The sequence below is a fragment of the Phoca vitulina genome, unplaced genomic scaffold, assembly GCF_004348235.1.
Source record: "Phoca vitulina isolate PV1807 unplaced genomic scaffold, GSC_HSeal_1.0 scaffold30, whole genome shotgun sequence".
In the NCBI taxonomy this organism is placed as follows: Eukaryota; Metazoa; Chordata; class Mammalia; order Carnivora; family Phocidae; genus Phoca; species Phoca vitulina.
The window spans coordinates 8,913,957-8,935,450 of record NW_022589733.1 but is presented as its reverse complement, the minus strand read 5'-3'; the positions used below and the strand labels follow the sequence as shown (position 1 = coordinate 8,935,450).

Here is a 21,494-nt window from a genome sequence, read left to right as displayed (position 1 = left end):
GCAGAGCAGGGAGCCCGATGTGGGACTCGATCCCAGGACCCTGGGATCATGACCTGAGCCGAAAGCAGTCGCTTAACCGACTGAGCCACCCAGGCGCCCTTGGTTTTAATTTCTAATGCAATAAAAATTGATAGCTGTAACATACATAAACAAAATTGGGGTCCTCAATAATTTTTTAAGAGTTTAAACGGGGCCCCAAACCACAAAGTTTGAGAACCACTAGACCAGATCATTCTTTCTCAAACATTCTCCCCTAGCATCTTTATAACTTCAACAAAAGTCCTGTTTCACCTGATGACTACCAGTTGTTAATTTTCTTAGACACATCTTTGTACTTCATAAACTTCACATCCTTACAGTAAATGGAAAACCTGCGTGAAGTATTCTAAATGGAAGATACACATAAGAATAATGACAATGAAAGCAGACACGTTAAATTCTAGCAGGATCCTGCTGCCTGCTGAAGGCTTTCGGCCTAAAGCCGTTTTCTCTTTGTTAACAAGGGGGAGAATTCACAGGTGTTAAGGAGATACTAGCACCAGCCTGAGACTTTCTTCTTGAGCTTCTGAGGCTGACAGAGAGGAAGGAATCACTTTCCGACGTGGTGAAGCCATGTTAGTCAATGTGGTGACTCTCTTCACCATCTCCTCTCCGCACTCACGCCGTCTCATTGCACAGAACGGTAGCATGCACCTCCCCCTGGGGGGGAGGCGAGCAGATGGTCTCTCAAGACCCAGCCCCCCTCCAGACAGGTAAGGGCCAGCTGATGAGGGCTCCCCCTGCTGAAGTGTGGCTGACTCACACCCCTCATGGGCTGAGAGGTGGGACACAGAGCCACAGCCAACATCCGACGGTTAGAAAACAGAATTGCAAGTTTTTGCCGGTGGAAGGCTGCCAGGGTTGGGGTTCAGGAGGAGCCTCTGGGGTGAGGGCCCAGGGCAGGCCAAACCAACCGGGTCCAGAGGATCAGCAAGTCCAGGCTTCTACTGTGGCCACTGTGAGCCTTGGAGCTGGGAACACAGACCCCACACAGACAACGCATGGACACGCCTGTTCAGAACTCTGGCTGCCAAGGAGGGGCCCTAAGACAGAGTCACGGGAGCCTGTATTTGGCGAGCACTTCCTGTGGACTTTAGTTCATGAACGTTTGTAAGTATTACCATTTCACTCTTTTATGAAGAGAGAAACCAGAGGTCGGATGGCTTGTGAGGCTGGCCCAAGGTCACTCAGCTAGTAGGTGGTCCAGCGGGGATTTGAACGCCAGCTGTCTGGCCCCAGAGCTCACACAGCACTGCTTCCCACCTCATGCTCTGAGGGGAAAACCGAGGCCTGTGTAAAGCAGGTGGGACCTTGTCCAAGGTCACCCAGCAAGCCTGGGGGCGGCGCCAGGCCAGAGCCCTGGTCTTCCAGTTTCTCCTTGAGGGCGAGGTCTGGGAAAGCTGGTACCTGGGACACTCTCCGCCTGCCACCCCTGGCTTCCCTGAGCCCTGCGGCTAAGGGGATGGTGCTCCCAGCTGGTGCCCGCTCTGGGGACCCAGTGTTAGTGTGTCGATGCTGGTGCTGTTTACACATGAGGCAGGTGGGATGGCGACAGGTGTGAAAAAACAAGGGTGACAAATAGTCTTGTCAACCAAAACACTGGCGAGGCAGAGTGGCAGCCGTGGCTGTACCCCAGCTGGGCCAGGCAGAGTGCCAGTGGGCCACCCTGGGGGCAACAGGAGGCAGAAGGCATGGAGGGACCAGGCTGGATGCTGGCTCCGCTGGCCCCCAGTGCCTGGCCACGAGACAGGAACACAGGGCAGGGGGAGGCTGGGAATTGGGTGAAGCCTCTGGGGGCCCGTCTCTCACGTGAGGTCAGCAGTGGGGGGAGGATGGAGAGCTGCAGCCCCTGGGGTCTGCAGGCAGCTCAGGCCCAGGGGGATGGGAGCTGCTCCGGCCTGGGTGCAACCACCTCAGCGGCTCTCTCCAAGGCCTGGGACCAGGGTACATGCCTCCCCTCCCCACTTAGACCCCACCATCCTCATCTCCCTGACATTGACCCTGGGTGATCAAGGGCATGGGGTAAGGACAAGGCCCTAGCTGCACAGACCTGGGCATGGGAGGGTGGTCAGGGGCCTCAGTGCCTGAGGCTCAACTCTGCTGCACGGGGCTCACTGAGGAGAGAGGTGGGCCAAGGTGTGCAGGGGCTCAGGCCAGCCCTCACTGTCTGAAACTGCAGGACCACAAGGGAAGCCACCTGGTATCCCCTGGGCTCAGGTTCCTCTCCCCTCCAAGGCCTTTCTTGCTTTACTCTGTCCTTCTGTCTCCTCTCTCCTTTCCCACGTCCTCTGCCCTGGTCCCAGCCAGGGAGAAGCCAGCCCCACAGCATCTTTGTTGGGGTTAGGAAAAAGGAGTCTTTCCTCCGGGCTACACAACCTGGCAAGGGGAAGGCAGGCTTAGTTTCAGCCCTCTCGTGGCCTCTGGCTTAGAGACCCTTCCGCAGGCCACCACCTGCCTTGTAACTGAGCTGGAACTGATGGAGTATGAATGTGAAGTGCGCCGCTTGTGGGCCAAGGCTCCTAAGATATAAGTGTGTCCCCTGAATGCATGTGATGACAGAGTCCTGGGCGGTGGCGGTGCCATAAGATGGAAGGAGCTGGCCCATGAATCACCGTGTGGAGGAGAGCCACCCACCCAGAGCACCTGTCCTAGACTATCAGATGGGCAGGAAAGAACCTTCTGTTGCGTTTGAGCCAGGAAACGCCGGCGACATTCATGGCAGTAGCGAGGGGTGCCCCTGTCCGTGTCCTGCTAGGGTTCCTCCTCTCCTGCTTCCTGGACAGGAAACAGACTGCCCTCTCAGTAAGCCCGAGAAAGGTAGAGGCCAGTTTTCTGGAATAGCAAAGAATCTGTGATCCCGCTCCACTCCCCTGCGAACAGGAAAGGGGGCCCCACGGCAGCACCTCCTGTCTCAGCCACTCACATGCCTGCCACAGGCATGACTTTTGTTCACCGCTGAATCTGCAGAATGCTGCAGGGTGCAAAGCAGGGGCTCAAAAAATGATGCTGAAATTCGGCTGGCTTTGGATACCCACCTGTGCACAACTGACTTCATGTTTTTCTTTAGACTTGCATCTACTTAAACTTATTTTAAGAGAAAGGAAATGTAGTTTCACTAACAATAATATATGCAAAAGGATATTTGATCGGTTATTTATTTTAGAAATAGAGAGACAGAGTGCATGTGCGGGCGCTCGAGCAATGGGAGAGGCAGAGGGAGAGAGAGAGTGAGAGAATCTCAAATAGACTCCGCTCTGAGCTCTCAGCCCGACGCAGGGCTCCATCTCACGACCCTGAGATCATGACCTGAGCCGAAATCAAGAGTCGGACACTTAACTGACTGAGCCACCCACGCACCCCAGTTTTTATCTTTTTCTAATATGCATTAAAGTTAAGAACTACTGAGATAAAAATCAACATGTGCATCCATCATGCTAGCTAAAATCTGCCCACTTCCTCCACTTGGGAAGCATCTTCCCTTGGCGAGCGGCATAGGCAGGCACGGGGCGGAGCTGAAGGAGCATGCCCAGGAGCAATGAATCCGGCTCCAGCCCCTGGGCGATGGGCTGGGAACATCCTCCCCATTCTGCCTGGCTTTGACCCTCTCCCACCGGCAGGGCCTTGGCTTGGGGTTCTGGGAGGCTTAGAGAACCACCCAGACTTCCTGGGAGTGTACACTTGCTTGCTGGGGGCAGCACAGGATGGGGGCAGACCGTAGGCTCCAGGTTTCCTCGGCCACAGACTTCCCGTTTCCTTCTCTGTCGGTGCCTGCCTCCTTGTTCCCTGGTTTTGGTTCCAAGAGGGAATGGGCCCCTGGGGGTTGCAGTTCCCAAGGAGTGTGTGATATTCTCACTGGAAGGGACGGGGCACCTGTGCCTTCCTTCACTTGGGTGGGGCGACGGCAACAGGGAATCTGTCCTGACCGACCCCCCCCATCTCCCCACCCCCAGCAGCCAACTTGAGGCCTCAACTTTGTTGAGAGGACTGCCCCAAACTGCTAGGACACAGATGCAGGAGAACCAGGGGCTCTGGCCTGCTAAGCAGCTTTGTTGTCTTGGATACTTCCGCTCTCCTAGCTGCCAATGTCCTCTGAAAAGGGAGCACGAAGATAAGTGCCCAGCACCAAGGCCAGCAGGGAAGACGGAAGGAAGGAGGGAGGGACACCTGTCCTGCCCACCTGTCCCCAGCAGCCTTATGGCTAGTGGGCACTTGCCCTCCAGTGAGGTGGGTGCCCTCCAAACAGGGCCTGTAGGACCCTTCTCTCTGTGTGCCGACAGGGACTGGGTTGGGGAGGGGGAGAACAACCCCTTCCTGGGAGCCACTGAATCCAAATCCAGAACTGCCCCCTCCCAAGCCTCTGAGCCCTCACCCAGCCACCAGATGAACTTCAGCAAAACCCCCCAAAGGAAAACCACTGTGGGCTTCATTCCATGTTAAGACTTGGCCTTCTGAAAAGGTGGGGATGGGCAGTCTGGTCCTGACTCCACCTCTGTTGACCCTCCATCCTCACCCTGCCACCCACCCCCTCCATCCCTCCCCTGGGGCCTTCTTTCTCCCCTTGGCTTCCACCTACACTCATGCTCTGGCCTCCCATCCTAAGTCCATCCCCGACACCGATGACCCCCCAAGCCACTGTCCTCCCTGCTTCTTCCTTTTGTCCTGCCGCCTCCCTGCCCACCTCCGGCGGGGGTTTTCACTGCCCTCCCCATCCCCCGCTGCTGTCTGCTCACTTCTCCTCTCTCGGGGTGCTGGGCCCTGTGGATGCTGCTTCCTGGCCAGGATGCTGTCTTCCAGGTCACGTCAGTCCACTGCAGGCTGTCTCTCGTGTGGGTCCCTGTCCCTCCACCCAACATTTAAGCAGATCCTCCTCTGTGCAGGGGGCTGCCGAGTGACCCCACCTGACCTCTGGTTGGTTTACTGGCTCCTCCACTAGGCTCGGCATGTTCCTGGTCAATCCCACCCTCTCCCCTGCACCTGGGTTCCTGGGCCACAGTCTCCAGCACCACCTTCCTTCCCAAAGGAAGGATTGCCGCCAAAGCAGCAAATGACCGCTGCTATTTCCTTAATTTTTAAAAATGACCTCAAATGGACTCATTTTAAATAATCAGCTTATCCTAAACAGTAACATCCATGAAATCAGAGGTCTGTGCGCTAATTTTTCTAATATACACTGAAATACATGAAAGTCCTCCAACAAATGCTGTTGGTCTGTGTGAACGGCCAGGTCATGTGTGCCCCCAGGAATGCCTGCACCACTCTTTGGGGACACATGGCCCCTCTGCAATGGTAATTCTGTGCTTCTGGTCACGCAAGCCAGAGACCCCGAGGCCAGCTCCACTCTCTTCCCTTCCTCTGTCCCTCTAGCCAGTCTGATTCCCAAGAACTGTCATTTGCCCCCAGAAAGGTCTAAACTCTGACCCCTTCCATCTCCCTGCAAGGTCACTTTTGCCTCTCCTCCAGGGATGACAGCAGGGGTCTAGCCCAACCAGTCTCCTGGCCTCCAGGCTCTGTCCCTTTAATTTGTCAAGAAAGCACTTAATTCACACCCCAGCCCTCAATGGCTCCCATAATTTGGAACCGAGGCCACCCATTCTGTTACCCCATGCTTCTCAGCCACCTCACCACCCTGCCGCCCTCCCTTCAGAGGAATTGGGTAACGACCTTTGCAGACAGGGACAAGGACAGCGGAGGGAATGAATGGCACAGAGACCTCGGTGGGTCACCAGGAGGGTGGGGGGCAAGTCAGGGGAAGCAAGTGGGAGGGAGTGACATGAGGCCCCTGGATTTGTGGGAAATGCCAGGGTCTGGCCTCCAAGGGCACAGCATTTCAACTCTGTGACTTAGTTTCCTCAACCATAAATGGTGGCATTCTCCACGCCGTGTTCTTGTCCCAGGGTGAGTGAGAAGCCAGGGTCTGGATGAACGTGCTCTCTGAACTGTGCACTGCTTAAAGTATGCAGTGCGGGCGCGGGCGTGCGTGCGTGCGTGATCAGCATCGGTAGTATGAGTAGTAGTTGCAGGAACGAAAGTTGGCCTGGTCAAGCCGTCTTTGTGAGCTAATATAGGGTGCACAAAAAGAGGGACACGAAGGAGCTTCTGAGGGAAGCTGGCTCATCACACCTGGGGTGGACAGATCCAGAGAGCAGAACAGTATCTTGCGCTTTGGGTGGCTCCCTGGGCCAGCTGGCCCCTGTACCTCCCACTCGGAGGCCCATCCTCCACCTTCCAAGTTGAAAGGGACAGGGGTTGCCTCTTCCAGGAGTCTGGGAGGGAAGGGGGGCGGGCCTTCTCCACCTTTTGGGCCTTAGAGGCGGCGGCAGGGAGGACTCCCCAGGAGGGAGTGGCCCCTCCCCAAGAAGATGCTGGGGGCTATTACACAAGAACCAGGCCTGTTTCTATAGCACAGGGGGAGACTGGGGTGGGGCGATGTCTACAGCCAGCCCAGGCCAGAGCTCTGCCCAGTAAGTGCCCCCAAGATGGCCCAGGCTGGACAAAAGCTCATTCTTCAAGGGCAAGGCCATTGCTTCAATTAGCTCTCCTCCCAGGAGCGGGTCCACTGATCCCCTAAAAGGCACAGCAGGCTCCCGAGGGCTGGGGCCCCCTGCGGCCCCAAGCTTTTGCTCCAGTCCCAGCCACATTGTGCCCAGAGGCCCCATGCTGCTCTTTTCACTCCCTTTGCCTGGCCAGCGGTAGGCGATGCTTTTGAAGTCGGTCCTCTGTTCCAATTGGAAACTTTGTTCAGAACCAAAATTAGAGAGGCTGCACAATCAGCTTGCAATTTAAAATGCCACCAGGCCTCTCCCTGACCCCCCCTTTGCAAAATGTCATCTTAATTAGATGGAGCCAGGCTTCATGTTTTCCGAATTTCAAGGTAATTTCTCTAGGACATTTCTCCCCTTGTAGTTATTTTTACCTTCAGCATAAGGGGGGGGGCAGGGGCAATGTGAGGCTGATCTGCCGGTCTGCATACACCTCCATCTTCCAGCCATTGGGGTCAGCTGCCTCCCTGCCTCCCCGGGAGGCTGAAAACACTGATCTGGGAGCTCTCCTAGGATGTCTGCTGAGGGTTCTGCCTCCGTTTAATGCAACACAACACCTTCCGGACCTCTCTCCCTGGCAAGGGGCTCTGCTAGGGGTCGGGAGGGAACACTGCGGAGGCTGGCTGGCTTGGCCAGCACTGTCCCCAGTCAGCGTTCACCCGGCCACTCACCCGGGGGCGCAGCCCCTTCCTCACTCAGCCTGTCACTCGCTTTCCTGCCGAGACTCTGCTGGCTGCCTTGCCCGGCGGGCGGGCTTGAAGGAGGTCCCCAAAGTCCGGGGCCACTGGGGACCCTGTATTAATACCACTGAATTACAGCTGGGAAGTTTCCAATTCTCTTTCAAGCATTCTGACTAATCATGGGTAAAAAAGTTTCAGTTTGGTGCCATTAAGTCTTTGACGCCCCTGAACATGCTAATCATCTCCTTCGACAAAGAGAGGGCAGGCTGCTTAGGATGGGTCTCCTCTGGGCTCCCGAGGCATTTTACAACGGCTGATCCACAACCCCAGCCTACTCTAGGGGAGTATGTCAGGGAAGGCTCCCATTATGGGCTGAATTGTGTCCCCCCCAGATTCACATATTGAAGCCCTAACCACCTAATACCTCAGAATGTGACTGTACGTGGAGGGAGGGTCTTTACATGGGTAATTAAGTTACAGTGAGGTCTTCAGATTAGGCCCTAATCTATTATGGCTGGCATCCTTAGGAGGAGATTAGGACACACACAGAGGGGACACAGGGAGAAGATGGACATCTACAAGCCAGGGAGAGGGGACTCAGAGGAAACCAACTCTGATGACACCTCAATCTCAGATTTCTAGCCTCCAAATAAAGTCCTGTTTTTCATGCCACCCATGGTACTTATGGTTCTTATGGTACCTTGTTGATGCAGCCCTAGCAAATTAACACAGCTCCCAAGATTGGGCTCTCCTTCGGGCTGGGAGCGGGGCTTCTCTCTCCATCATTCCAAACTCTACCCACAAAACAGTGCAAGGTCTGGGTCCCGCTTCCCCTTGAACCTCATTCTGAGGCACCCTCGCCCTCACTTAACCACCTGCCAGCCACCCTGCCCCCTTTCTAGGCTTTGCAACACACATGCAAGTTCATTTCCACCTCAGGGCCTTTGCATGGCTCCTCCTACTACCTCAAGTCTGCAAGACTGGCTCCTTCTTATTTCTTCTTCCAATCTCAGTTTAAATAAAACTCTTAGAGAAAGCTCTTCCTGACCATGCCCCTCCCCGTCTAAAGCAGGTGTTCCTTGCTGTTCCCTTGCCAGCCTTCTTTTCTTGACTAGTACTTATCACAACATGTAATTATATATGTTTGTTTCCTCAGTGACTCTTTCTCTTCCTAGAAAGATGGTGAGATCCATGAGGGTAGGGCCTGCATCTGCTCTGTTGCCCATTTGGTTCATTCACAAGGTGCTACTTGTGGAACGAATGAATTCTAGGCCGTAAGCTGAGATGGATACCAGGTGCCTCCCCCCCATCCTCAGGAGGCCCAGCAGCACAAGAAGGAGCTGAAGGTGGGGCAAGAAAGCACAGAAAGGACCACCCAGAGCCTGCTCACCTCAACAGGAAATGTGGGGAAGCGAGGTTACGGGGCAGACTGGTCACGAGAGGCGCCAACATACCACAGGTACGAATGGAAATATGGTGCCGGTGACCCCTGCCTGTCCTGGATGCGACCAACTGCAGGCAAGTGTTCTGGCCCTACTCCAGCAGAGGGGGGCAGCGTCCTCCACGGGGGCCTCCCTCTGTCAGCTGGACAGTGACACAGCCACATCTGGGTGGAATGCACATGCACCAACTCTCAGCCAGTCCGAGACGGGTGCTCAGAGAAATTCTGCAACTGAGTCATGCCCAGGCCAGGGCTGTTTGCAGGGTGAAGGGGTTTGTTCTTTTATCTCAATTCCAAACCCTCTGATATTCCTCTTTAAGTCTGGCTTGGAACATAGGGATCCTCTGCTTTTCGAAAGTTCACGTTACGCCACTTCTCTTTTACGAAAGACCCATGTTAGTACCTGTTTTCACTAACCAGAAGTCACCCAAAGAGGATTTTCGTTTTTACAGAAACAGACAAACAAACAAAAGGCACCAAGCAAAACCAACGTTCAGTATTTCCTTTGCAGGGAGCTGTGACAGAGGCAGCCCGTACCCGAGCAGCAAGAGGGGCTCCGCCAAGCTCCTTCCCTGGGCACTACAACCAGCCTCTCAGCCGCCATAGCTTTCAATGTGTCTCTGAGCCTCTGTGTTTAATCGCCATTTATTTTGTGCGCCCGTTAGCAAGATGTGTTTCAAGGTATCAGAAAAGCCTAAAAATAAGGTTATTTTGGGGGTCTGGCAATGCTCAAAATTTTTTCCATATAAATTAATAGTAATTGCTTCTTTGCTTTATGTCATTTTGGCTTACAAAAGATTTCATAGAAACGCTCTGCTTTCAGGTAGTGGGGGAGACCTGTCCTGCAAATGAAAACTGAAGAAAGAACATGGACTTCAGAAAAGTGGAGAATGCTTGCCAACATTAAAGAGAGAGAGAGAGAGAGGGAGAGAAAAGGAACTTGTAAACTGACTTTTGAGCCTAACTCTGTAATTATGTCCACATGGGCTCCTTCCCCCCTCAGGAACTGTGGGGAACCAGTCTTCTCTCATTACAGTTGATGGACATGAGAGCCTCAGCTCCAAAAATGTTAATGTTAATTAAAAAGAAAAACATGATGTTATGTTCAGTGCATCTAATCTACCCCTTATTTTGAACAGTAAAGAAACACATTTTCATTAATAGAAAATTTGTATCTCCCTGGATCCACTGAGTAAATGACGAACACCTCAAGAGTACCAGCTCAAACAAAGAGGGACCAGTGCTCTGTCTGGGATGGCTACAGGTCTTGGTCATCCCTAGAGACAAGACTGGAATTGGGGGCAAGGACTTTAGCAAGGAGTGAACAGAACACAGGTGTCCAGCTGGTGGGCCAAGCCCCTGAGAAACAAGTGAGGCAGAGACAAGGGGCTCATTGAAGTCTGGGGTTGCAGGATCTCTGCCTGCCCACCCACCCCCCTCCCCGCCGCGCATAAGGGTGGCCCTGAGTATAGCTCTTACCACCTTCTAGGGTATGTGTTTCCCTGGACCCTGAACTCCTACATCAGACTCCTTCTTGCATTTAGGATCTACCACTGAGCTGGGCACACAGCAGGGGTTCAGTAAACATTTGCTGAACAAATGAACTTGGTAGGGAAAGAGCCAAAAAGCATTGTATACCAGGGGGCTAGAAGATTTGGGGTGTAAATAAGTGTTCTCCCTACTGCGGCCTTCCAGGTTGCTTTCCCCTGCTGTACTCTGTAAAGTAAGGGAGCTGTACTGGGTAGACCAGAGGTGGGAAGCTGGCTTCAAATTAAGGACCAACTCTGATCGTGGTGTTTGCTCCCTGGGACACTGGTTACCCAAGAGGAGTCAGTCGGGGTTCAGTGCTGTGATTGATAAGCAGGGGCTGCCAGAGTCAAGGGCTGTGGTCAATAGTAGCCCACACGCCACATCTCTGCCTCTCTCTGAATGTGATCATGTGAAACTGTCCGAAGTGGCAGAATTAGTGGCTGAAGGCTGCTTACGACGCCTGTGGCCCTTTCCCACGGATTTCACCTTGACTGGCCCTCAGCGGTCCTGTTTCAGGCCAGGGGGAGTTCCAGAGATGGTGCTGGGAGCTACATGAGCTGAGGCTGGGGAGCTAGATGACATGCACTGGGTGTGTGCTGGATGGATGCTGGCCACAGCATTTTATCCTCCCAGAAAAATTTTAGGTGGCATTAATTATAGATAGAAAAAAAGTGTTTTTCCATGATTCACTCAATTAATTAGAACCAGCTGTTTTTAATAATTTGGGGGCATAGAAGAAAAGGGAAATGTCAGGGCAAGACATACATCTAAAGTTAAGGACACAGGTTAGGGGAGGAATGGGTACACACAGTGAAGGTTATCAGGCAGGGCAGGCGGCGGTGGGCTGTGCTCGAGGCCCCTTCTGAGCAGCAGCTTGCGTGGGACCCCCCCATCACGCAGGGCCCTGCTGACCATGGAAAGGAGCTAGACTTCTATTTTGGGTGTGGTGGGAAGCCATGGGAGGGCGGTGGGAGAGCCGGAAGTGTGACCACAGAGAGAACACCAAGGAGTTTACTGCAGTCACCAGATGAGAAATGGCGGAGGTTTGGGGGATGTCGGAACTGGAAGCGCCCTTAGACATGATGATGCTGTCTCTGCTCCCTCATCATACAAGTTGGGAAAGTGAAGCACGGGAAGGAAGGGGTTGGCTCAAGGCTACAGGGTCAATGGTGGCCCACTGGGTGGCCCATTGGGCCCGCCAGCTTGGAGGTGGGAGCAAGCTCAGGCTAGCGGGGAAGCGGGAAGTGGGGCTTGGCGGTGAGGGAAGGAGCAGGTGGTCATGGAAACCCCCTGGGGAGAGGCCACAGTTTGCACTGCCAAGTAGCCAGGGCCCAGAGAACCTCAGCCTGCTGGGGCTGGCACTGGTGTCCCTGAGAACTGAGGACTGCAGGTGGAGGGGGCTGTCAGTGGGGCTGGAAGATTCTGAGCTGCAGATTGAGAAGACTGCTCACATCCGAATGAGACAGGACACAGGGGCCACTGTCCGGATGAGGCTGGTGGGACCTGCGGGTGGGGGCACTCAGGGCCCCAGGATTTCCGGCCCACACCCACGCTTCCAGACAGCCAACACTGTGAGCAGTAATTGGACCTGGGGACCAGGCCTTCTTAGCCTCTCTGAGTCCGTCTTCATCTGTAAAATGGGGATGAGAATAGCATGCACCTCATCGCGTGCTGTGAGTTTGAAATGAGTTAGTGTAGTCAAGTGCTCCGCGTGATACATGGTAAGAACTCAACATAATGGCCACTGTGCTTTATTAATCACGTTTGTCTAGAGCTGCTCCGACTGAACCCTTCAATCAAGTGCAATGGCTGAGCTGTGTTCCGCTTGGAAGAAATGAACAGTAAAAAAAGTTTAAGTCAGGAGTCTAGCTAAAAATAACTCACCGAAACAAAACAAAAAAATCACAACAGCCAAATTAAAAAAAACAACAACAAAACTGCTAATCTCTCTTTATACATAGACACACACATAAAAATAATGAAAAAAATCACTGGCTTCTGGGGTAGAAGGGTCAACAGAAACACGGCCCTGCCTCCTGTGGCCTCTTCATCCCCTGGATAAGCAACGGAGAGCAAGGCCAAGGAAAATGGAGTCTAAGAGGTTCCCCAAGCCGGAAGCTAGCGCTGGGGCGTGTCTAGATCTTCCTGATCCCCAAAGCCTGTGCTTCTGGCTCTACCACGCGTCTTGATCTTCAAAGGCACATCCAAGTCACCCCAGTGGCCTTCATGAAGTGTGTTACACAGTCCAGTAATATTCCTGGGGGCTCGAAATGGAAAACCCTCAACCAACTGTATTGCTCACGGGGGCCAAAGCTCCGTCTTCTAGACCACCGTATTCTGACAGTGTTACCATTGCCGACACCGGCCAGGACTGATCACGGTTGGCATCAGCTGGCCCGTGCTCATATGGCCACAGAGGCTGGCCTCAGAGCTCTTGGAAGTCCAGGGGGATGTGGTCTTGCACTCCGCCAAGACAGAGCCACTTGGATGGCGAGTGGGCTGGTGAGAATTAGCACCCCGGACGTAGGCGCAGGGGTCAGGCTTCTGGAACTGATACGGCAGTTCGCTGGGAACCCTGACAAGTTGGTGGGAGACGGGTCAGACCCTAATTTGTAAAATGAGGTTTAAGTAGAATTCCTCTCATTGGTGGTTCATCTGGTAGCCCTGAAGCAGTCCACGAAAACTCAGGAACGCCTGTGGTCCTGCCACAGACACGCCATCAGCTCCATCAAGGGCTGCCGGGCCAAAAGCAGGGGGTGACTTTCAGACCTATTTGTATGACTTTCAGACCTATTTGTATAAAAGTTTATGTTTTGAAAGATATTCTTTTAGATATATATATATATATATATTGATTGATTATTATTATTTTTTTGCTTAGTTGCCTAGGAAAGTAATTTTTTTTAGGTTTATTTATTTAAGTAATCTCTACACCCACCCAATCTGGGGCTTGAACTCACAACCCCAAGATCAAGAGTCGCATGCTCTACTGACTGAGCCAGCCAGGTGCCCCTAAAAGATATTCTTTTTGCTTCTCTGGGATAAGCCAAACAGGGAATCATCCCATTTTACACATGAGAAAGCTGAAGTTTGGAGAGGCGAGTATTTTACCCAGTGAGACATCTGGAGGTGGGTAACCCTACAGTTTGGTCCTGGCACTAACTTTCTGTGTGACCTCACCAAGCCCGAGCAATCCAATCTGCTAAATAGTTCCAACTTCTTGCGGTGTCATAAGGATGCCAGGGACGAATATAAGCCTTTTAGGACAGCATGGGACACACGGTGGGCAGCCAGTGGATGTCAGCCGTTCTGTGCCACGTGGCTGGCCAAGGGTGAGCTGTGGCAAAAGCCAGGTGGTTCCCACCTTGACTTCAAGCAGCCACCCATTTACTGCACCTGCTTCTTTAAATCCTTTCCATTGTAACACCACAGTATGGCTGTTCTCCTTAGTTGTTTGTTTTTCTTCTCTGAGCTCGAATTTCCATGAGAATTACTCTTCTCAAAGGCTTCAGCTAGCAGCTTACAGGCTGGCACATAGTAGGTCTTTAATGGAAACTTTTCAGGATTATAGGTGGTCCCTTTGAGGGGGCTTTGAGAAAGAAAGCTAGAGGCTCTCTCCTTAGAGAAAGCACACAGCCAAACATACACAAAACCCCACCCAGAACTACACATCCAAATGCACATGGGCGTGCGTGTGCACGCACACACACACACACACCAATTTTCCTTTTCTTTTGGGGGTTACAGCCCCAGAATCTCTGGTTAGGAACCTGGTCAATCATAAAAGAGAGGGATCCAAATGGTTTCTAAGCCACAAGAGTTGTTCTGATGGTCTGGGGCCCGGGGAAACAGGGCTGATCTCTCCCAGTGGAGCAGGAAGGCTGGCCAAGCTGCCAGTGTGACTCTCCCCATCCGGCTGAAGATGCTGGGCCCTCACCATCCTCTGCCGGCGCCCCATGAAAATTTAATAATGTGCTGAAGTCTGGGTCCCACATAAATAGAAATGTGTTTCCAACTCTGAGGCTTCAGTTATCAGGAGGAGGCTTTCAGAAATCATTCAGGGAATTATTTGATAGACTGAGTAGACGGCTTATTGGAAAAAGTGATTCAGAGGCAAGAACGAAAGAAGAAAAGGAAGAGCTGGGAGGGGCCGGGGAAGAAGAGAAAGGGAGGAAAGGGGGGCCCTGGTGGGGGCGGAGCTGGGACAGGCAGCACGGTGACAGCTTGGCACTTGCCGCTCCACCAGTCACATGCAGTGCCGCGCCAGGCCCTTTCTGAAAAGGCTTTTATTTGGAAGAATTAGACGCCGACTGGAGGAAGCAGGCCCAGGGCCCCACTTCCCCAGAGTGGGATTCACCTCCACTAACCTTTCTGTAAAGAGCCAGAAAAGCCTTCTTCTCCAGCAGAGAGCCCCAGAAAGGGGCTTCACCTCGGGAGTGAAGACAAGAACGTTCACCTGAGCTGTGTGCTCTGAGCCACCCTGGGGCCACGGACCTGCCTTTAGAGTCAGGCTGGCCTGGGGCTTGGTCCTGGTCTCTGTCATCCATCAGCTGTGTGACCACGGGCAAGTCACTCACCCTTTCTGAGTCTCAGTCTCCTTATCTGTAAAATGAGCAGGATCACAGACTCAGCGCGCTCCTCTGGGCGGGTGAGCATTCCCAGACTTCAGTCCTCTCCGTCCTGCTTTCAGAAGTCCTGCCTGATCCCTGTAACTAACCCTGTCCTTCTGTGCACAGTGGTTTTTTTTTTTTTTTTTTTTCACTTAACTCACTTCTGAAAAAAGTTAAGTCCCAACTTTGGCCTTCTAATATCTTGGTGATCATGAGCTGAATGGGTTACATATTTTTTGGAATCATATTAAAAAGATACATCACTATTAAAATGGAGCGTGTCAGTTACAGTGACACCAGAAACAACAGGGTCTGGCACAAAGCTCCCATTATGGGGTAGTTGGTCACTGCCCTGCCGTGATCACTGTCACTCAGAAGTGCAGGCTGACAGTGGGGCCTGTCCAGGCACATCCGGGCTACTAATATCCTTCCTGCCAAAGCCTGGACCCCAACCTGGGTTCCTACCTGTTTCTTCCCACCTCTCACATACTACTTGATGTCCACGCATATAGAAGATCACCCCACACAAAGATAACTACAATTTTATTGTCTAGTTGTACATAAAGGAAGGAATCTGCCCTCCCTGGCCCAGCACAGCCGCACACATTTTCCTCGTCTTCGCAAGTCCTTCCCCCCAGTTTGGTAAAACCTGGAATTCTAAGGAGGGAAAAAGTACTCCATCCAGCACTGCCTGGTTATTTGTCAGTTCTGCCTAGCTGACTAACCCAGAATTTCCTAATTACAACTCCACCGGGAAGCTGTAACAGTTTCATTAAAAAAAGAGAAGAAAAAAAAACACCCTCGAATTCAAACCTTAGCAAAAATTCTCACCTTGTAAAAACAAACAAACAAACAAACCAATCAAACATAGTAGGTACACTGTGCCCGTGGCCTCAATGCAGCTGAAGGCTGTGTGTGCAGAAGAAACAGGGTTGGGTAGGACTCAGAAGTCCCAGGTCCAAGTTCAGAATCTGGACTCCCCATCGGTGTGATGCTGGGCAAGGCCCCTGACCTCTCTTGAGCCTCGCTGCCTCATCTGCAATGGGGGTCAATGTGGGCTGGCTGGTGAGGCTGCGGGAGGGATGCGGGGCAAGGTGTGAGTGCCTTGTGAGGTGTGGGGCATCACAGTAGAGGTGTGGCTGTTTTCTGGTGTAAGGGGTGACTTTTGGGCCTGGCCTTGATTGAGCTGGGAGGCAGGGAGAATATATCTGACCCCCACCCTGGGCACAAGGAATCCCATATCCTATGCCCAAAGGGCTGCTTTCTCAGTTGGTCGATGGCTAATCATCACTGGAAGATGATTCTCCATCCAGGGGTTTTAGCACTTTAACCAGGATTCCTAGAGACCTAAAAGCCTTTAAAACCCAAAGGGTTCCATCTCTAACTGGGGCATTTAAGGCGTGGGGGAGACAGTGTTGAGTGGGGCTCCATCACCACTTTTTGGATTATATGCCTCTTGTAGGAAGAGTTCTGGGATGATTACAGCTTCCAGAGAACTAGGAGCCTCTCGTTTTGTTCCTAGCGAAGGAACTTGGGTCCCAGCACCAACTCAAACTCTGACCTGGAGCCTCGGCCAGCTCCCACCACAGGCTCTGTGCGGTTTTCCAGAAGTCCCTGAAAAACCAAGCACTTTGACTAGACACAAAGATTTGCTTTCCAGTCCCTCCCTGCCCCGGGTCCTTGTTGCCTGGGCCCGGCAAGCTGTAGTTGCCAGCCAGCCAGCAGGTTCTGGGGACAGGTGACCACCTGGGCAGAGGCACGGCCTTTTGACCTTTGGACCCTAGGCCTCAGCATCTGTGTGTCCCCTGGGTAGGCGCTGGAAGCAGGCACACTGCTGAAGCTACTCTACAGTGACCGGTGAGCCATTTCTGGATCCCTGTTCACGCAGGCGCCCTTTAACGCAGCTTTGTTGAGGCCACTATAACTGGACTCCACAAGAGAAACTTGCTGCTCCCTTCAAAGCTAAAGGACTTTGTTTAGCTGAGCTCGATTCCCTGGAGCCTGTCGCCCTGGCAACAGGTCTTTGGGGGATTTACATCTCCTGCATCACAACAGGGAGCAGCCACTCAGCAAGCGATGGGGGAACCCACAACACAAAACCCATGCACCTTCCCCCCACCCCAAGAGTGCGGCCCCGCAAAACAAAACAGGATCAACAACAACAAAAATCTCCCACAAGTCCATTTGGCCTTGGCTGGCGATCGGCCAAACAGGAATTCAAACTTAATCAAACTTTCATGTCTCCCTTGTAAAGCTCAGGAAATCGGTAATTGGTTTTATAATTGAATTTTCTGATCACGTATTAGAGGCATGGGTCCTGCCAAAGGCCAAGGAATGGCCTGTCTCCAAGAAGGACAGCCAAGGTCCCTGACGGAGGCTCTGGAAGGTAGAGGAGGAGAGCTAACGGCTGGTGGGCTAAGAATAGAGCCTGTTATTTATAACCAGAGAAGAAGCTAGTGACAGCTGAGCCTTGCCCTTACAAAGTGGTCTCCCCCAAACAGCCACCCCAGGAGCCCCGGGTTTCTGGCTCAGAAAGGAAGTCTTTGGCAATGGTGGCCGTGGTGCACGGAGCGCAAGATGGGGTCGGCCGAAGGCAGGGGGGGACCATTTTGGTAAGGAGTAATTCCAAGAGCGCTGGAGAGCAGGAGGCCTGACTGGGGCAGGGGCCTGCACAGAGAGACAAAGATGAATCAGGAGCCATTCTGGAACAGGAAGTGAGGGGAAGGGGAAGTCCGAGGTTTTTGGCCTGAGAAACTGGGAGGGAGGCGGTGTTTTCGGTACAAAGAAGGAGAGTAACAATACGTACATATATTGAATCATTATGTTGTACACCTGAAACCAACATCATGTTTTATGTCAAAGAACAAAAGAAGGTAGAAGAAAGCTGCCCTGTGCGGCCAGTTCTGCACCGGCTGGGGTGGCTGGGGTCGGGTGCTGAGAGGTCTTAGCGACAGGGGGGCTGACAGGCACAACGGGGCTTTCATGTGCTCTCGCTAGGTGCTTTACAACCATCGTGTCTTTTCATCTTCACACCAGCCAAGGAGAATGGATTCACTGTTGCCATTTTCCAAGCCAGAAAAGCAAGGCTCGGAGAGCGGAGGTGAAGGATCCGCAGGGCTGGGACTAGGACCCGAGACCTTCTGATCCCAGAGTCACAAATGCAAGCCCTAAAGCCATTCCACCTCTTCACCTGCAGATAAAGCTGTTCCACAGCCGGACAGAAATAATTAGTAAAGGGGTTCCCAACACTCCAAAGGGAGGTACGGGCTAGGCTGGGAAGCTTGAGAGTCTACACATCAACATTCACTCATCCGTTTAAAAATGTTCATTGCAAAGGCAAGCCACAGCCTGGAGAAAATATTCACAATACATATATCTGACAAAGAACTTGGATCCAGGATACATTTTTTAAAAAACTCTTACAAGTCAATAATAAGAAGACATCCCATTAAAAGGAAAGAATAAAAGATGTGAACGGATCCTTTACAAAAGAGGGTATATGAATGGCCAAAAAGCACATTAAAAGGTGCTAAATACCATTAGTCATCAGGAAATGCAAATGAAAATCACAGTGAAATACCACTGCGTACAAACTGGAAGAGCTCAGATGAATAGGGCTGACAGTTCCAAGTGTCAATGACAGGGCAGTGCAAGCAGGAACTCTCCCACGTCGTTCACGGAGTTTTAAATAGTACAACCACTTTGGACCGAGTTTGGAAGCTTCGTATATGGTTCACATACCCCTGACATATGACCTAGCAATTCTACTCCCTAGTTATTTACCAAGAGAAGTAAAAACATGTGCACACAAAAACTTGTACATCAATATTTTGGCAGCATTATTCCTATTATCCCCAGAAAGGAAATAACTCAGATGTCCATCGACAGATGAATAGATAAACAAATGGTGGTCTGTTTCTGGGTTAGTCTGAAGCCTGGTCACAACGAAGTACCCAGGTGTTATGGAGAAAGACAGCAGTGAGATTCCTGAGCCAGGCAGAGGATCTGGGAGGGCCAAAAGCTTACAGGCATCTAGATCACATTCTGTCTAGTTTTTTTTTTTTTGGTTTGTTTTTTTAAAGCAAAGGCTTCTGGGGTGCCTGGGTGGCTCAGTCGTTAAGTGTCTGCCTTTGGCTCAGATTATGATCCCGGGGTCCTGGGATCGAGCCCCCGCATCGGGCTCCCTGCTCTGCGGGAAGCCTGTTTCTCCCTCTCCCACTCCCCCTGCTTGTGTTCCCTCTCTCACTGGGTCTCTCTCTGTCAAATAACTAATAAAATCTTAAAAAAAAAAAAAAAAAGCAAAGTCTTCTGCAGTGGTTGATGTGAGCACAGTAGTCCTTAAGTTCTGTAGGCTGGGTCCTGCACAAAGCACTAAGCTGGTCCCCTGCCCCAGGCACATGGGGAGCCTGGGGCTCAGAGAGGGATGTGGCCTGCTCCTAGTTAGGCCCAGAGCCAGGACTGTAACTGGACTCCGCTTGGAGAGCCCAGCTTCGGAGTCAGGCACGTCGAGCTCAGAGCCTGGCTCTGCTGCTAGCTGCACAAGTGACTTAGGCCTTCTTTGCTCATCTATAAAATGGCATTAATAATACCTCTCACAGGACTATTGGCACAGTTAAATGATATGATGCGGTTCTTCCTAGTAACTAACAACATTAGTAACTAGTACCTAGTGAGCAGATAATATGCATCATTTGACACCCTATCGCTCTCTCCCCAATATATATATTATGGGGACATGCTACAGAGGAGGGAAAGAGGTACAGACGGGCCATATAGCTGGTGAGCACTGGAACCACAGTTCATCAAGGCAGACTGGCAGCTGAGCCTTTCCATCCCATGTAATGTTCCCAAACTCAATCACTCATGTGCCACTTTTATCCCCATATCAGCAGAGCCCCCAAATTAGCTTCATCTTGAGTGATAATTTATGCAAAATTATGGGTTTTATGTGTTAGTGATTTTTTTCTAATACACATTATCATAAATACATAACCTCAAAAGTAAAAATAAAAGGTTTGTCTATATCACTTAATCTCATAGCCACCAAAGTATGTATGTCATGCCAGAGAAGCACTGATATAAAAGAAGAAGTCCCTCGAACACTGGCTCACAGCATATGGGCCCAGGCCCCGGGGCTGTCATGCACGCCAGCACCAGGCCAGCCCATGTTTACATCGCTGGGATAAAGGAGCCAGGCGAGAAGGGACACTCCACCCCAACTGCCACCAAGTGAGCTCGAAGCTTTGCTCCACCATGTCCCAGACAATCAATGCTCTTTAACCTCTCAGCCGGGTCCCAGCGTGGGGCAGGAGACGGGGCCAAAGGAGCCATAGAAATGGATCTCTCACCACCCTGGAGGTGGTGCTTTGAGGAGCTAGAAGCCATTTGGCTAAAAGTCACAGCTGAGCCCTGGGCCAGAACTGGCTCCCTATGGTCAAGAGCATTTTGACTTTTCTTCCTGAGATCATTGCCAGACATTTCCCAGACCTCCTGGCAGTTAGATGTGACCAAGCGACCAAGTTCTGGCTGATGAAGAGTGGCCTGGCCCCCCAAACCTTCCCTTCAACCTTCAATGTGTCTAGCAGAAGACCCTGAGGGCCTGGCAAAGCCACACATCAGAGAGAAGGAGCTGGCTCCTGACCACATGGACCAGCATCCCCCACCAGCTTTGACCTCAGGCCGTGATGTGAATGAGAACCAATCCTTTACTGTGTTTAGCCATTGAGATCGTGGACTGGTTTGTTCTAGCAGGTGAAGTCGGGCGTTTTCTGAAGTGTCAAAGAACTTCTGTAGCTACTGTACTGGGACTTAGTCCTGGGGAGGTACCAACACTTTCTCTAGTATTTCTGAATAACCCTGGGCCCCTCCCACAGTAGACATTAACTGAATAGGATAGGAGACTTGTTGCCCCTGAGCCAGGCACATGCAGTGCAGCACTGGACGGCAAATTCTGGGTCTATTTTATGCACAGGGTAGAGAAAATACTAGTGTCTTTTTACACTGTTCTGGGGATGTGATGGGATAGTGCATGCAAAGCACCGAGGACACAGTGGGCGCCCAGTGTATGGTGGTCTCCCCTCCCCTTGCCCACACTCATGCCATGGAGCTGTGGGCACAGCTCAGCACACAGCCTCAGAACCCTCCAAACCCAGGGACAACCGTAGTCTGGGTGCAGGTCAGTCCGCTGGCTGGGTGAGAATCTGTTGGCAACACTGGGAGAGAATGTCCTCAAAGCAGGAAAGAGCCAGTTCCTATAATCCCAGAAAAGTGTACGTTTCCAGAGGAGAACAGGCAAGAAAGAGGAGCAGGCCCAGAAAGGAGAGGGAGGCCCAAGTGAGAGGGCAGGGGCAGAAGTGGATGGGATGTCTAAAGGACACCATCAAGGAAGAGGAAAGACAACCCATAGAATGGAAGAAAATATCTGCAAATCATATATCTGAGAAGGGACTAGTATCGAGAATACATAAAGAACTCTTACAAATCAACAAGAAGATAATCTAACTGAAAAATGGGCCAAGGTTTTAAGAGACAATTTCTCCAAAGAACATATACAAATGGCCAAAAAGATGTAACAAGATACTCAACATCCTTAGTCATCAGGGAAAAGATGTCAGAACTGGCAGATATTTACTTTTGTGCCAAGCCCAGAGCTTGG

At 51.8% G+C, this 21,494-nt stretch overlaps 1 protein-coding gene across 2 annotated transcripts in view; it reads right to left on the bottom strand.

The window, feature by feature from the left end:
• Nucleotides 1-21,494, bottom strand: part of GNAO1 (G protein subunit alpha o1) — a 169,180-nt gene that overhangs the window by 42,981 nt on the left and 104,705 nt on the right. The gene's annotated exons all lie outside the window — the stretch shown is intronic.